Source organism: Pelophylax lessonae, assembly GCF_965119305.1.
Source record: "Pelophylax lessonae genome assembly, chromosome: 9".
Lineage (NCBI taxonomy): Eukaryota > Metazoa > Chordata > Amphibia > Anura > Ranidae > Pelophylax > Pelophylax lessonae.
In genome coordinates, this window is record NC_138776.1 from 238,540,080 (window position 1) to 238,546,079 (window position 6,000).

Genomic DNA, 6,000 nt, shown 5'->3' on the forward strand with positions numbered 1-6,000 from the left:
CCTCCTCGGCACTGAAAAGCATTCAGAAAGTTTGGCTGTTTTGAATGCTGTCAGTTTTTTTAATTTGGCGCCGAGTACCCGGAAGTGAGGTCATGACATCATTTCCGGGTTTTTTACATGAAGACCGGCGCATGCGCACTTGCGGCAGGGATACCGGCTTTCACGGGGACACATCTTCATGCTACACCGGGTCTTCTCTTCGGCGGCCCTGCAGGTAGGATGCTGGGTCTCCCGGTGGGACGGGAGACCCGGGTGAGCCGTGGAAGGCGGCGAGAAGGGGGGGGGAGGGGACAACCTCTCCCGCTCCTTGTAATGACAGCCAAGTGGCTTCTCAGCTGCATCGGTTGGCATAGCGGATCGCGGGCAGAACACCGCGATTCTGCCCGCGATCCGGAAATCATTGCAAATCACGGGACACGCTGTGCGATGTTGCCCTGATTTCCGCCTGCCGAATCGCGGTAACATCGCGCAAACAAAATTGCGGGTCGCATGACGCCCAAAAAAGGTACAAGAGCTTCTTTGGGGCGTCATGCGACCTGCGATTTTGTTTGTGCGATGTTACCGCGATTCGGCAGGCGGAAATTGCGGCAACATCACACAGCTTTTGGGGTGCCATTGCAAATCAACGCACAGGCGCCACGCCATTTGCAATGATTTCCGGATCGCGGGCAGAATCGCGGTGATTCTGCCCGCGATCTGCTACGCCAACATGTGAACGTAGCCTACAAGTCAGCCGACCCTCGGCTATGAACGCCGGTACCGGGGTGATGCCTCTAGCTGCAGGCATCACCTCCGGTACAAGCACTTTCCGAAATATTGGTAATATTGGTCACCTCAGGGGCCGATTCTGATATATCAAGGAAAGTGCATATCGGCCCTCGATATATCAGTGTTGCCAATAATCGGTCGATCTCTACTTAGAACCCCCATGCATCATATATATATATATATATATATATATATATATATATATATATATATATATTTTTTTTTTTTTTTTTAGCAGAGACCCCAGAGCAGTGATGGTGAACCTTGGCACACGAGATGTTTTGGAACTACATTTCCCATGATGCTCCTCCACTCTGCAGTGTAGTTGAGCATTGGCGGTCGTTGCAATCTTTAATGTCACACTGTATTTGCGCAGAAGTCTTTCAAACGCAGTTTTTTGGAAAAAAAATACACTTTAATTAATTAAAAAAAAAAAACTGAATAGTAAAGTTAGCCCAATTTTTTTGTAGAATGTAAAAGATGATGTCACGGCGACAATCGTGATTTTTATTCTTTATTCTATGCAAAAGAATCGTGATTCTCATTTAATCCAGAATCGCGCAGCTCCAGTCTTATTGTAATAATAATATTAATAATATTGTAATAATATTAAAATTTTCTGAGATGCAGAATTTTGGGGGTGTCACTCGCTGTAACGCCATAATCATCGAAATTAAAAGAAAGAAATGATGGAAATAGATCAGCGAATAGAACTTTTGACACCCTTCCCCCTTTTCTTGTCCTTGCTAGATAGAAATCTATCACTCTGGGTGCAATAAATCTATATATATTACCTATTACCTGTACCTGGCTGTAATCAATAAACTTTATAAATACAATGAATCTATATATAATCAGTTTCACTTTTTAAATAGAATTACTGAAATAAACTTTTTGATGATAAAGTAATTCTAGGAGACCCCCTGTATATTATATAAGACCCCCCTGTATATTATATGAGACCCCCCTGTATATTATATGATACCCACCTGTATATTATATGAGACCCCCCTGTATATTATATGAGCCCCACCTGTATATTATATGAGACCCCCCTGTATATTATATGAGCCCCACCTGTATATTATATGAGACCCCCCTGTATATTATATGACCCCCCCCTGTATATTATATGAGACCCCCCCTGTATATTATATGATACCCCCCCTGTATATTATATGAGCCCCCCTGTATATTATATGATACCCCCCCTGTATATTATATGACCCCCCCCTGTATATTATATGAGACCCCCCCTGTATATTATATGATACCCCCCTGTATATTATATAAGACCCCCCTGTATATTATATGATACCCCCCTGTATATTATATGAGACCCCCCTGTATATTATATGAGACCCACCTGTATATTATATGAGCCCCACCTGTATATTATATGATACCCACCTGTATATTATATGAGACCCCCCTGTATATTATATGAGCCCCACCTGTATATTATATGAGACCCCCCTGTATATTATATGAGACCCCCCTGTATATTATATGAGACCCACCTGTATATTATATGAGACCCCCCTGTATATTATATGAGCCCCACCTGTATATTATATGAGACCCCCCTGTATATTATATGAGCCCCACCTGTATATTATATGATACCCACCTGTATATTATATGAGCCCCACCTGTATATTATATGAGACCCCCCTGTATATTATATGAGCCCTCCCTGTATATTATATGAGACCCCCTGTATATTATATGAGCCCTCCCTGTATATTATATGAGACCCCCTGTATATTATATGAGAACCCCCTGTATATTATATGATACCCACCTGTATATTATATGAGCCCTCCCTGTATATTATATGAGACCCCCCTGTATATTATATGAGCCCCACCTGTATATTATATGAGACCCCCCTGTATATACGAGACCCCCCTGTATATTATATGAGACCCCCCTGTATATTATATGAGACCCCCCTGTATATTATATGAGACCCCCCTGTATATTATATGAGACCCACCTGTATATTATATGAGCCCCACCTGTATATTATATGAGACCCCCCTGTATATACGAGACCCCCCTGTATATACGAGACCCCCCTGTATATTATATGAGACCCCCCTGTATATTATATGAGACCCCCCTGTATATTATATGAGACCCCCCCCCCCCTGTATATTATATAAGACCCCCCTGTATATTATATGATACCCCCCCTGTATATTATATGACCCCCCCCTGTATATTATATGAGACCCCCCCTGTATATTATATGAGACCCCCCTGTATATTATATGAGCCCCACCTGTATATTATATGAGACCCCCCTGTATATTATATGAGCCCCACCTGTATATTATATGATACCCACCTGTATATTATATGAGCCCCACCTGTATATTATATGAGCCCTCCCTGTATATTATATGAGCCCCACCTGTATATTATATGATACCCACCTGTATATTATATGATACCCACCTGTATATTATATGAGAACCCCCTGTATATTATATGATACCCACCTGTATATTATATGAGCCCTCCCTGTATATTATATGAGACCCCCCTGTATATTATATGAGCCCCACCTGTATATTATATGAGACCCCCCTGTATATACGAGACCCCCCTGTATATTATATGAGACCCCCCTGTATATTATATGAGACCCCCCTGTATATTATATGAGACCCCCCCCCCCTGTATATTATATAAGACCCCCCTGTATATTATATGATACCCCCCCTGTATATTATATGACCCCCCCCTGTATATTATATGAGACCCCCCCTGTATATTATATGATACCCCCCTGTATATTATATAAGACCCCCCTGTATATTATATGATACCCCCCCTGTATATTATATGATACCCCCCTGTATATTATATGAGACCCCCCCTGTATATTATATGAGACCCCCCCTGTATATTATATGATACCCCCCCCTGTATATTATATGATACCCCCCCCTGTATATTATATGAGCCCCCCTGTATATTATATGAGACCCCCCTGGATATTCTAGGTGCTCCTGCAGTTTGACAGACAAGGAATATGAGATGAAGTAGCAGGTTCTGGTTCTGTATGCAGTATTGGTTCTGTCTGTGTGTATAGGAGGATGGTTTATGTAATCACACAGCTTCCCTTCTTATGTAAGAAGCACACTATGAATGTAAAGGCCATGTGTCACCCCTCCTGGCAGTCCTCACACACCCCTCACCCTGAGACCCCCCACAGGTGACAACATTCTGTTATAAAACCCCCAAAACACAATGTTTATAAAGAAAAAAAAAAAAAGTCACCTTCAGCAGCGGCCACAAGCAAGCTCTCCTCCTCCTCTTCCGGGCCCTTATGACGCGTCACGTGGGACGCATGCGCCGTGTGAAGTTCCTGAACGCCTGGCGGCCATGTTTGTTGCGGGCGGCAAAACACTGTAGCATGACAGTCTGTATCCCTGCAGTTACTGCGCATGTTAGCTCTGAAGTAGGCTGACTGAGTAAACAAAGTTGATTATATCACCATTATATAAATTTAAAGCCATTGCATTTAAATGTCATATAAACATATATAATAATAGAATTTAATAATTATTAATTAACACTAATATAATATTAATAATCATGTATTCATATGAATTATTAATTGAATAATTATAATTTAATAAAACATATATCATTTAATAAGTATTAATTAACGTTTTTAAAAAAAAAACAGCCATGGAACTCTTGATATTTCAGAAAGACTGATGTAAAAAAATAATGAGTTTAGTGTCACTTTTTTTGAAGAACAAAGATAAGTAAAAAAAAAACAGAAATAATCTCCATGGATAAAATGATAGCACCTACAGGGGGGGGTCAGCGGCCTCTGGGGGGAGGACATGCTCGATGAATGAGAAATGGAATCTGGATGGGTTATTGCTCTTTGCATTTCATAACAGCTCTATTAAATAAGGTCTTAGGGGGTTGTGAGTCACAGATGGTATCATAATCAGGTCCAATGTCATGTCACCCTGGAGGGCAATGAAGTGTGACCTTCCTGGCCCCAGTACAATGCCATAACATGGCCTTCTGACCTAATGTACAGTCATTGGTTTTTATTTTTTAATGATACAACTGGGGGAAGGCATTATGCAAAGCTATATCATCCGACATCACAGGAGTCTCCAAATCATGGCCCTAAAGGGTCTTATCTGGCCTACACCTAGGGTCAGGTTCCCCCCGCTGTGCCCATCTCATCAGTTGGTTGCTAGAATTGTCAGCGTGGTAGCAACTGATAACATGCCTGCCCCAGCAGGAGGATAGAATGTCCTCCTAGATACGCAGAGTTCAGCGTGCGTGCCCCCTTCAATGCAACTGTGCTGTGCCCCCTTCAATGCAATGAACATTGTGCCGTGCCGTGCCGTGCCCCCATCAATGCAGAGTTCAGTGTGCGTGCCCCTTTCAATGCAGAGCGCCACAGCATTGTCCCCAATCAATGCAGAGCGCCACAGCATTGTCCCCAATCAATGCAGAGCGCCACAGCATTGTCCCCAATCAATGCAGAGCGCCACAGCATTGTCCCCAATCAATACAGAGCGCCAAAGTATTGTCCCCAATCATTGCAGAGCGCCACAGCATTGTCCCCAATCATTGCAGAGCGCCACAGCATTGTCCCCAATCAATGCAGAGCGCCACAGCATTGTCCCCAATCATTGCAGAGCGCCACAGCATTGTCCCCAATCATTGCAGAGCGCCACAGCCTTGTCCCCAATCAATGCAGAGCGCCACAGCATTGTCCCCAATCATTGCAGAGGGCCACAGCATTGTCCCCAATCAATGCAGAGTGCCACATTGTGCCCCCCAATCAATGCAGAGTTCAGCGTGCGTGCCCCTTCAATGCAGTGTGCCCCCCCCAGACCAGTGCACTTACCTGGAGCAGGTCCCGGACTCCAGGCGGGCGGCTTCTTCTCGAGTCCTCCTCCCGCTCCCTGATAAGCAGATGGAGCAGACTATGGTTTACCTGCTGCTCCCCTGAAAAGCAGGTAGAGCAAACTATTTACACTAACTAACACCTATCTAGGAGGGTGCTACATGTACAATCAAAGCTTAAAATATCTAATTATGTAATTAATTCTGTGTTTGTGATGAATACTTCTGTATACTGAAGAACAGGGCTCAAAATTTCAAGTTATGAGCTACTAGCCAGGCCTTAAGAGTTACTCGCCACTTGTTGCCCCACCCAAACCCTACCCTGCTCCGCCCCTA

The 6,000-nt window shown here is 43.4% G+C and overlaps 1 protein-coding gene across 1 annotated transcript in view; it reads right to left on the reverse strand.

The window, feature by feature from the left end:
• Window positions 1-4,180, reverse strand: part of NDUFV1 (NADH:ubiquinone oxidoreductase core subunit V1) — a 40,787-nt gene extending 36,607 nt beyond the window's left edge. Inside the window, exon 1 of the mRNA XM_082266744.1 lies at window positions 4,060-4,180. The gene's annotated coding sequence lies outside the window, so the exon portion shown is untranslated. The remainder of the gene's footprint in view (window positions 1-4,059) is intronic.
• Window positions 4,181-6,000: the final 1,820 nt, after the last annotated feature.